The sequence below is a fragment of the Aquarana catesbeiana genome, linkage group LG07 (genome assembly GCF_042186555.1).
Source record: "Aquarana catesbeiana isolate 2022-GZ linkage group LG07, ASM4218655v1, whole genome shotgun sequence".
NCBI classification, from domain to species: Eukaryota; Metazoa; Chordata; class Amphibia; order Anura; family Ranidae; genus Aquarana; species Aquarana catesbeiana.
The window spans coordinates 267,364,830-267,377,431 of record NC_133330.1 but is presented as its reverse complement, the minus strand read 5'-3'; positions in this window follow the sequence as shown (position 1 = coordinate 267,377,431).

The following is a 12,602-nucleotide window of genomic DNA, read 5'->3' as shown; positions in this document are numbered from 1 at the left end:
CCTGGCCATCTTGTGCCCAATCAGGAAGGCATCCAGAAGAGATGCAACCCTACGCTTTCCCTCCTCATCAGGAAACTTTCCCTAGTGCTATAAGTGTCCCTCACAGATGGGGTACTTGTCCCTACTCTACCAACTTGCAAAAGCATGCCAAACCTGGAAAAAGGCTCTGCCTGACCCAAGATGGTCACCAAAGTCACCTGAGGCGACAGCATCCAATCGAATCTCTTCCCCAGTGACCCAGGAAACCATAGAGGAACCATTTTCCAATGGCAGAGAGCACTGATTGGTGTGTTCTGGTGAGGGGGTGGGGGGTTTTCCCTTGTCAGAACACAACAGCTCTGTGGGGGAGATTGCTGAACTAACCTTGCATGATTAGTACAGTGGCCCTAACTGGAGCTGTATGGTTTTTTCGTTAGTGTGTACTCGGCTTAAACACTTGCCCCCCCCCCAACCAGACCAATTTTCATCTTTCAGTGCTCTCACATTTTGAATGACAATTACTCAGTCATCCAACACTGTTCCCATATGAAATTTTTGTCCTTTTTTTCACCACTTTTGGTGGTATTTAATCACCTCTGGGTTGTTGTTTTTCTGCACTATAAATTAAAACAGTTTGTAAAATATTGAATTTTTCTTTGTTTCTGTTATAAAATTTAGCAAATTAGTAATTTTTCTTCATAAATGTTTGCGAAAATTTATACTGCTACATATCTTTGGTAAAAATAACCAAAATCAGTGTATATTATTTGGTCTTTGTGAGTCTACAAGCTATGGAGTCTAGAGTCTATAGAGTCTACAAGCTATAGTGCCAATCATTGAAAATTGATCACATCTGATCACATCTGATGTACTGATGGCCTATCTGCTTTCTTGAGACACTAACAAGCCAGGGAAGTACAAATACCCCCCAAATGACCCCTTTTTGGAAAGCAGACATTCCAATGTATTTAGTAAGAGGCATGGTGAATTTTTTGAAGTTGCAGTTTTTTCCCACAATTCTTTGCAAAATAAAGATTTTTTTTTCTTTTTTTATTTCCACAAAATTGTCATATTAACAGGTGTTTTCTCTCACATGGCCTGTGCATACCACAAATTACACCCCAAAATACATTCTGCTACTCCTCCTGAGTATGGTGATATCACATGTGTGAGACTTTTTCACAGCCTGGCCACATACAGAGGCCCAACATGCAGGGAGCACCACCAGGCATTCTGGGAGCATAAATTACAGATATAATTTCTTGACTACCTATTACACTTTTGAAGGCCCTGGAGCACCAGGACAATGAAAACGCCCCAAAAAATGACCCCATTTTGGAAAGTAAACACCCCAACAAATAATCTGAGACATAATGAGTCTTTTGAACATGTCCTTTTTTTCCACAATGTTTTGGAAAACGTGGAAAGAAAATGAAAACATTTTTGTTTGCACAAAGTTGTCTATTTATAGGATATTTCTAACACATAGCATGTACATAGAAAAAATTACCCCAAAATATATTCTGCTACTCCTCCTGAGCATGGCGATACCACATGTGTGAAACTTTTACACAGCCTGGCCACATACAGAGGCCCAACATGCAGGGAGCACCATCAGGTGTTCCAGGGACATAAATTTCAAATCTAATTTCCTAGCTATTATACTTTTGTGAGGCACTGTAAGGCACCAATGGGTACTGTAGTGACATGGATGTGGCACGAATGAGCACTGATGTGGCATTGATGAGCACTGATGTGGCATGGATGAGCACTGATGTGACATTGATGAGCACTGATGTGGCACAGATGAGCACTGATGTGGCATGGATGACCACTGATGTGGCATGGATGAGTACTGATGTGGCATGGATGTGGCACGGATGAGCACTGATGTGGCATGGATGTGGCACGGATGAGTACTGATGTGATATGGATGTGGCACGGATGAGCACTGATGTGGCATGGATGTGGCACAGATGAGCATAGATGATCATGCCTGGGCATGGATGAGCATGGCTGGGAATAAATGAAGCATGGATGAGGCTGTACAGGCATAAATGAGACATTGATGAGACTGAATGGGCATAAATGAGGCATGGATGAGACTGAATGGGCATAAATGAGGCATGGATGAGGCTGAATGGGCATAAATGAGGCATGGATGAGACTGAATGGGCATAACTTTGGCATTGATGAGGCTAAATGGGCACAGATCAGCGCTGTGGGCACTTCACATCCAGCCCACAGCGCTGATGCACCCGGCTTCCTCCTCTCCTCACACACAGTACAGATCGGAGAGGAGAGGGAGGATCTGAACCTGACATGACGTCAGCTTGTTTACAAGTGATCGGTCTGGACACCCTGGCCATCATGGACACTTCCGTATGCGCGCCCCAGGGGGCGTGCATGAAGCGCAAGTTCGGGAGGACATCCCTGGTCACCCTCCCAGAACTAGCCGACCATGCAGTAGCCATCTTTCGGCTATGGCCCGGACAGCAAGTGATTAAGGATAACAGAAATGCTGTTATATATATAAGCATTCATAAGGTAATCTTCAAGACACCACCCATCCCCGTTCACCGTCACCAAAGGAATAAAGGGCAATCATGCTTACAAGAGGGAATGGACACCTTTACCAGAGATATGGAGTCAATCTCTCTAGGTATGTACTGTATGTGATTACCAAAGCTGCACAAAGACATCTCTCCCACATAGATAATCATATGGATGGTATTGCATCAATCAATGCTCCGCTTCGGTCACCAGCTTGAGAATGGGTCACGGTTCAAAATCACCAACTAGGATATTTCTTCCCTTTACACTTCAATTAAGCATAAGGTGGGGACCATGGCAAGCAGCTGTCTTCTGGATCGATTTGGGCAATATAATTCCCTCCTTCCTCATTAGCAGAGACGTATATGCAGGAAGCAAGCATAAATATTGGCCATAAGTTTCTCACAGTTTAAATAGGTATGGATTAGATTGAAGTCTCCCCTTAAGTACAATTCTCTGCTGATAACATGGTGTCCGTCTGGACATAGCTGCTGGTGAACAGAAAATATTTTATATTGTTATATTGTTATATTTTTTATTTTATATTATTATTGACAACTCTTGTGTATTTTTAATACTGCACTAGTGTATATCTGCACTTATTATAGGCGCTGCACTATTATATTCCTATTAAGTTAATGCATGTTTATTGATTTGCTAGCTGCTATACAGATCTCCGAGCGCAATATTTCTTTATAGGATAGTATTCCCACTATTAGGGTCTCCTGCCACACATCCACCCACTGCTCTAATGTTGGGCATGCAGGTAATGTACTATTTTGTTTAACCCATAGACTGAACAAAAAAAGATTCCTTCATTCACATCGATCAATGTGGATGAAGACCGCCCACTGACCACCCCAGGCCCCTCATTCTTTGGCATACACAATTTTATGTTTTTTTAACTGCGTGTGAGAAATCTCCTTCTACAGCTCTGCTGGCACTGATGTTTGTATTCTGAGAGCAGCAACCTGTTTTGGCTTCCCTTTCACTCTCATCTGTCATGCTCAGAATTCTATAGGCCTCCTCATTAGTGTACCTTTTCTGGGACATTTTGGGCATTCAATTTACAGGCACCTAGTGGCGACTACGGGAAAAAGAGCTCCTGACTAGCAATTAGGGACTGCTTGTGTGCTAGAAATAAAACTTCTAGTCTTAGGAGAGATGAGGCCTGATCCTGCTAAAACTGAGGTTTTGTGTCCAAAGCATCAGAGGTGGCAGTGATCAGAAAAATTATACTGACACTGCACTTGTTGGGGGGGGGGGGGGACTAAACGGAAGTGCTGGCAATGTTTAGAGCTGATCCTGCTAATTCTGCATTTTTGGGGACACTAGTATAGTTCTGATTGTGACCTAGATACTGACTGACTTCAACAGTGTGCAGGCAAACTATCACTAACTGACCCTTGCTGGGATTGTCACCAATTGACCCTGATGCTATCTAATGCTATCTGATGTTGCTAGTGACCATAGGCGTGCGCACAGGGTGTGCCAGGTGTGCCTGGGCACACCCTAATTGCCTTGTGTGCTGCATATTCCCCCCTGTTTAGACCACTGATATTTCATCCCCCCCCAAAAAAATGTTACACAAGCCCAAAAATTTTGGGAAAAGAAAATTAACAAAATTACACTGTCCACTGCCCTACTGACACCATCAGTACATATACACATGCATATGTATTTGAGCTTTGGGGTGCACACCCTAATGCAAGAGGCTGCGCACACCTATGCTAGTGACACTAATACAGTGATCAGTGCTTAACCATTTGCCTACTGGCACTTTTACCCCCTTACTGACTATGACAATTTTCAGCTTTTAGTGGAGTCGCACTTTGAATGTCAATTGTACGGTCATGCAGCACTGTACCCATATGACATTTTTATAATTTTTTTCACGCAATTAAAGCTTTCTTTTGGGATTATTTAATCACCACTGGGTTTTTATTTTTGCTAAACAAACGAAAAAAAGACCAAACATTTTGAAAAATGTTTGTTTTGATCTGAAAAAAAAAAAATTGTTTTAATTTTTTTACATCTTCTGTAATACAATTTAGCAAACAGGTAATTTTTTCTCCTTTACTGATGTGCGCTGATGAGGCTACACTAATGGACACTAGGGGACTTTCACACCGAGGCGGTGGGGGCGTTGGTACTAAGTCACTGCTATTTTTAGCAGCGCTTTACCGTCCTTTTAGCGGCTCTTTTCGGCCACTAGCGGGGTGCTTTAACCCCCGCTAGCGGCCGATGAAGGGGTTAATAGCACCCGCGTAGCGCTGCTGCCAAAGCGATTTGCTTCAAAAGTGCCCCAAAGATGCTGCTTGCAGGACTTTTTTAACGTCTCGCAAGCGCACCGCTCCAGTGTGAAAGGACTCGGGCTTTCACACTTGAGTGACAGGAGAGCCGCTTTACAGGTGCTTTGCAGGCGCTATTTTTTAGCCCTAAAAGGCCTGAAAATCGCCTCAGTGTGAAGGTAGCCTAATAGGCAGCATTTATTGGCACTGATACGCTGCACTTATGGGGCATTGATGAGGCGGCACTGATGGGCACTGATGAGGTGGCACTGATAGGCTGCACTGATGAGGCGGCACTGGTGGGCATTAATGAGGAGGCACTGATAGGTGGCACGGATGGGCACTAATAGGCAGCATTAAAGGCCACTGGTAGGTGGCACTGATGGGCACTGATATGTGGCACTGATGGGAACTAATAGGTGGCATTGTTGGGCACTGATGGGCGCTGGTTGGCAGCACTGATGGGCACTGTTGAAGCTGCACTGACAATCAGGATGATCAGTGCCCTGATTATCAGTGCAGATGTCCCCTTTCTCACATTAGCCAGTTACCAGCTATCTCCTCTTCTCAAGCTGTGACTGGCTCTGTGATCTGTGATCAGCTGTGTCTGAAGGATACAACAATCACAGAGCATGCCAGGTGCATGCTGCAGAGGGTGGGCAGGTTGGGTACGGTTCTGGGAGGACATCAATAGATACCCTCTCAGAACTGGACCGTTTGGCTATAGCGCAAACTGTAAGTGGTGAATGCTATACAATGATATTGTACTAATGGCACTGGCTGGGTGACAGGGGTGATCAAAGGGTTAATAGAGGTGAATCAATGGGTTAAATGCGCCTAAATAGTTTGTGTAAGTGTGCTGTTTTAACTCACTGTGGTGTTGCTCTTTTCTCTTCTTGAACTGACAAGGATTCAGGAAGAGAAAAACCGAGAACATCCTGTATCTATGATTACAAACAAGACACAGGATCATTCTGTGATTGGCAACAGCTGATCAGCAGGTCCCAACCAAAAATCATTGGCTGGGACTTGCTGACAAACTTGTGCTGTAGCCAATAACAGCATGGGTCAGCAGGGGGTGTGTGCATGCATGCCTGCAAACCCAGAAATCCCCAGAAAAGTACCAGTGTGTTGTCTGGCCATGCTGTCCCACTCGCCTGCAGTAGTGGGAAGGTGGCAAGTAAAACCCTAAAACTCTTTTAAAACTCTTTGTAGTGGAATTTTCTCTCATTTTTCTGTTAGAGTTTGTCAGTTTGGTGCTAGCTACTATGCTACCCAAAAATATATTTTGGACATGACCACAGCAGAGGTAAAGCCTGTCCAGGCTACTTAAAGGAGAAGTAAAGCCTGAGCTTGTTGGACTCTACTTCTCCTCTGGGTCACAGGGGCGCAATTCGTTTTCAGCGGAGAGCAAACTGAAGTCCGCTCTCCGCTGACGTCATCAAGATCAGTCCAGATAGCGCATTATCCCGATTTAGGAAGTCTGAATCCACCAGCTGCCTGGACTGATGGCAGTCTCAGGTGCTGAGACACTGAGACGGCCGCTCCGCCCCTCAGGGCTCCAATGAGCATGGAGGAGCAGAGCAGGAGAGCTGCTGACTGACAGGCAGCAGCTCTCTGTTCTGGGAGGTGAGAGAACCGAGCCATCGGCGGTGTTTGGTGGCTCAGTTCTCAGTGAAGAGGCGGCGGGGGACAGATGCAGCATCCACCTAGGTAAATGTGAATCTTAAAAAAAAAAAAAACATACTTCTCTTTTAAAATTCAAATGTCCAAAGGGGTGAGAAAACTAGTGGCAGCAGCAGTGGTGAGCAGACAACTCTTCTCTCTTTTTTCCAGACATTTGAATAGTTTCATACTTTCACAATAGTCATCTTTGATAAGCATATCACACATCTGTCCCTGCATTTGCTGGGAAGCCACCAGACATTGTGAAATGGAACCAGGGCAGGTTCCAAAGGAAGAGACAAATAAATCCAGTAAGTAAAACATCTTTCATTCATCTGAGGGATGCCAGTGTCCCAGGACTTGTGGTGTTGTGTAGTGTTGAATTTGGTTGGGAAGATTGCACTTTGCCAAATGTGTTCACCTACTCAGTGTAAATCAGATTTGGTTTCTAATCAGGGTGGCACAGATGATGTGAAAGTGAATAATGCCTGAGAAATGCCTTAAGAAATGCCTCAAGGACATCTGAGGGTGAAAGAGAGAAGGTATAGCAACTTACATGATACAAGAAAGGCAAGGGTAGGCTTAAAATCCTGCAAAATTCCATAGGGTAGAGAAAGTGCAAAAAATCTGATGAGTGAGTAGTGGTCAGAATAGGAAAACCACAGAAGGCGATGAGTAGTATGACAACTGAGCAGAGAAGGAGGAAGGAGAAGGTATTGAATATCTCCTGTTTTCATCTTGCATCCCATCAGTGATGCCATTGATTAGGGGTGAGCTTCGAGTTCGAGTCAAACTCATGTTTGACTTGAACATCGGCTGTTCGCCAGTTCGCCGAACAGCGAACAATTTGGGGTGTTTGTGGCAAATTCGAAAGCCGCGGAACACCCTTTAAAAGTCTATGGGAGAAATCAAAAGTGCTAATTTTAAAGGCTTATATGCATGGTATTGTCATAAAATGTGTTTGGGGACCTGGGTCCTGCCCCAGGGGACATGGATCAATGCAAAAAAAAGTTTTAAAAACATCCGTTTTTTCAGGAGCAGTGATTTTAATAATGCTTAAAGTGAAACAATAAAAGTGTAATATTCCTTTAAATTTAGTACCTGGGGGGTTTCTATAGTATGCCTGTAAAGGGGCGTGTGTTTCCCGTGTTTAGAACAGTCTGACAGCAAAATGACATTTCAAAGGAAAAAAAGTCATTTAAAACTACTCGTGGCTATTACAGTTTTTTTCCATTGTTTTGGCTCATTTCTTGAAACAGAAATGACATTCTCAAAACTCTAAGTTCATTTGGCAAAACAGTCTTCAGTTCAGCACAACACTATAACTCACGTGCAAAAGCTCATATCTCTCCCAAAACTGTCCACTCATGCTTCAAAACCATATTCCTTTCCCATATAAACAGTCAGTGCTACCAAAATGGCAAAGATTCTTCTCAATTGCTTTGGCTCATTTCTTGAAACAGACCAGACGTTCTCAACTCTCTTGGTGCTTTTGCCAAAATAACCTGGATGGTTCAGCACAACACCATGGTTCACCTTCAAAAGCTCATATCTTTCCCAAAACAGTTCACTCATGTGTCAAAAATAAATTTCTTTCTCATTCAAATAGTCAGTGCTCCCAAAATGCTTTGTCCCTTTGGCATTGTGTAAGCACTGCAAGTCAAAATGTTTAGATGTTTTGTCTCTAAGGCAGAAGACCATTGAAATATCCCTCGTGTTCACCTTTCAGTCTTAGCCCAGTCCTTTATTGACAATGGTTACTGTACAGTTTTTGTCTAGCTAACTGAATACAATTGTGTATAAAACTGAAAAAAAAGTAAAGATTTTAGGGTAAGAGTAGCCTCCAAGGTTTGACATCACACATTGCACTCATACTGCCAAGGAAAAATTACTTTACAGTATTGTAACCATTATCATTCACACACAAAGTAACTTCCATACATCAGAGTAAAAAGAAAATGTATACAGCATAATATACGGAAATATAAACACACAAACATTACAGTTTTTCTCCATTGTTTTGGCTCATTTCTTGAAACAGAAATGACATTCTCAAAACTCTAAGTTCATTTGGCAAAACAGTCTTACAGCTCAGCACAACTCTATAACTCACGTGCAAAAGCTCATATCTCTCCCAAAACTGTTCACTCATGCTTCAAAACCATATTCCTTTCCCATATAAAGAGTCAGTGCTACCAAAATGGCAAAGATTCTTCTCAATTGCTTTGGCTCATTTCTTGAAACAGACCAGACGTTCTCAACTCTCTTGGTGCTTTTGCCAAAATAACCTGGATGGTTCAGCACAACACCATGGTTCACCTTCAAAAGCTCATATCTTTCCCAAAACAGTTCACTCATGTGTCAAAAATAAATTTCTTTCTCATTCAAATAGTCAGTGCCTCCAAAATGCTTTGTCCCTTTGGCATTGTGTAAGCACTGCAAGTCAAAATGTTTAGATGTTTTGTCTCTAAGGCAGAGGACCATTGAAATATCCCTCATGTCCACCTTTCAGTCTTAGCCCAGTCCTTCATTGACAATGGTTACTGTACAGTTTTTGTCTTGCTAACTGAATACAATTGTGTATAAAACTGAAAAAAAAGAAAAGATTTTAGGATAAGAGTAGCCTCCAAGGTTTGACATCACAGATTGCACTCACACTGCCAAGGAAAAATTACTTTACAGTATTGTAACCATTATCATTCACACACAAAGTAACTTCCATACATCAGAGTAAAAAGAAAATGTATACAGCATAATATACGGAAATATAAACACACAAACATAAAACAAGGAAAATTACATTTAGCCTACAATGCTGTAAATAAAGCTGGAGTTTCACAACTACTGTAACATCTCTTCACTGGCCACCGTCCTCATCCTCCTGCCCATCCACACGCTGCTGTCTGTCTGGCCAAAGATTCTCGTCAACATCGCAGCGTATATCCTCCCTTGCGATGCAACGAGGGAAGAAACGGTGTGCATGTCGCAACCATCCCCTACACTGATCTCCTGTAATATCCTCACAGGCAGCATCCATTGCATGGAGCAGAGACCTCTGATCTTGAGCCCGATGCTCATACACACTCCACCTCCAAGCGGACAAAAACTCCTCAATAGGGTTGAGGAAAGGAGAGTAAGGTGGTAGGAGCACCATATCCATCCTTGGATGAGCAGTGAACCAGGCCCTGATAAGCAGGCCACTGTGGAAATTCACATAGTCCCATACAATTATATATTGTGGTAGGTGAGGCCCTATGAGACCTCTCTTATTTTCAGGGATCAAATCCAAATGAAGGCGGTCCAAGAAGATGAGGAGCTTCTGTGTATTGTATGGGCCAAGACTGGGGATGTGAGTGGCCACACCATTCTCAGAAATGGCAGCACACATAGTTATATTGCCCCCTCACTGGCCTGGGACATCCACCGTGGCCCGGTGGCCAATAAAATTTCGGCCACGTCTTCGGCCCTTGGCCAGGTTGAAGGCAGCCTCATCCACATACACGAGTATGTGAGAGGTCTCGTTTCCTTCCAATGCCATTATTCTCTACAATAGAGTAAAAAAAGAAAACATCAAATCAGTCATACAGAAGAGTCATACACTACAGTTACAGACAGTTACATAGGAATGTTCTAAACAAGTTCAATATATTACTGGCCAGTATTCCAGTGGTTCCAAACCTGGGGTACATGTACCCTATGCAGAGGTACTACAGGGGGTATTTGACAGAAAGGGGAGGGGAAAAATGATCAATGAGTAGACTTACTGAAATGTTACAGTAAAACCCACAGTATTAGATAGATTTACATGGGGAGGCACTACTGTAATTGCAGCTCTTTGACCCTTTTTCTTACTGTATTGTATGTTATATTCTTCAAAATAAGGATTATAATGATAATTGCATCATACAGTAAGCTGCAGTTTTTAGACAAAATGTTTATAAATCAGATATGTAAATCAAATACTTTCATACCTGGATTACCTAGATTCAGAAATCAGGTAAAGTGGGTACTGAAACCAATACATTTCGGGAACCACTGCTTATGGTGATTGTAAAAAGGTTATCTTGATGGACAACCAGTGACTGACTTACATGTACATACTGGTACCGCAGCTCTTTCACTCTGTCAGACTTCCTCTCAAATGGTACCCTGTAAATTTACTTCATTGTCATCTGATGCTTCTTCAATATGCGGGCCATTGTGGAGATGCTTATAGAGATGACATTTTGGAATATGACATTGTCTTGCAGTGCGGATTTGTCTCAATGTGATGGCATTATTTGCCAACACCATGTTACAGATCTCTTGTTCTTGTTGTTCATTGAGAAGTTTTCCTCGGCCACCCGTGCCAGGTTGTCGTCCAATCCTAGACATAGAATTCAAAGGACAACACTCCATTCGTAATTTATACCTTATGTATTCCGTACAGAATGAGATACCAATGTAATCGTATTGTTGTTTTACTTACAGTAACTTTACCACAATTCCAATGCATCACTGCACAGTGACTGGAATACTACTGTAAACTGTATCATCAATATTGTAGAAAATAAACTATTCCATACTATTCCATAGTTTATTTTCTACAATATTTTTCTTGTCATTGTTAGTATCATACGTAACATCCCACTGAGGTAAGATACTGTAATACTGTAGGCCTATCACACACACACACACATGTTGATGACATGATCTATAATTGTGGCCCGAATTTCATCAGGGACAGCATAGTGTCTTTGTGCTCTTCTGCCTCTTCCCCCTATTCCACCACCACTTACCCTTACTCTTCTTCCTCTTCTTCTTCCTCGAGCAGGCAGTTTCCCTTGTTTATTTACTTGGCCAGGTGCCTCCATGTTCAGAAATTGTACTGGTCCTGCATGGTCAAGCTCTATATATACATGTTTGGCAGCATTTACAATCATAGACAGCACCTGTCAGGTAACTAAACATACTATTTGATTGGTCATCTGAGACCAACTCCAACTCCTCCTTTGTTAGTCAAGTTCTAGTTGCACCTGACTGTCAATTGCTGTAATCATTTTATCAAATGTTCCAAGAGATTCACATATGGTATTCATGGTATTATGGTTCCTGAATAATTTTGACCATTGAACAGACTATTGTGCATGTAATGACTTAAACAATGAAATGACGCTGAAAGGTTTTGGAGAGAAGAACCATTAGACTGAGAATTGACAATCAGTTTAGATCAACAAGATCTATTCACTTGGAAATTGTGCTAAATGTAGACTACTTGTACTTAATCATTTGAGAAATGTACTGAGACATTGAGACATGTACTGAGACATTTGCAATTTTGATGAAATGAATGAGAAATTCAATTCAGTTCTGAACAATTGCCAAGTGGTTTGGAGATTTGTCCATGTTGTTTTGAGAATGTCATTTCTGTTTCAAGAAATGAGCCAAAACAATGGAGAAAAACTGTAACTCACGTGCAAAAGCTCACATCTCTCCCAAAACTGTTCACTCATGTTTCAAAACCATATTCCTTTCCCATATAAAGAGTCAGTGCTACCAAAATGGCAAAGATTCTTCTCAATTGCTTTGGCTCATTTCTTGAAACAGACCAGACGTTCTCCACTCTCTTGGTGCTTTTGCCAAAATAACCTGGATGGTTCAGCCCAACACCATGGTTCACCTTCAAAAGCTCATATCTTTCCCAAAACAGTTCACTCATGTGTCAAAAATAAATTTCTTTCTCATTCAAATAGTCAGTGCCCCCAAAATGCTTCGTCCCTTTGGCATTGTGTAAGCACTGCAAGTCAAAATGTTTCAAAGTTTTGTCTCTAAGGCTGGGTTCACACTGCTGCGGTGGCAGACATCGTATGTGATTCGCAGCGCACTGCTGTTCACATCACATGCGATGTCTGTGCTGTGCGATATCAGCCATACAGATAGTATGGCTGATATCGCACCGCATTCGGTCCAAACTCGCACAGGACCCTTTTTTTTGTTCGGACCAGAATAGGATCGCATGGGTGTTCACACCTATGCGATCCGATACATGTCCGAATTGTCAGTTCGCAGTGCGATATGCGAGCTGAACTGGGGGTGTCGTTAACATTGTATGACACTCCCCAGCAGTTCGCATAT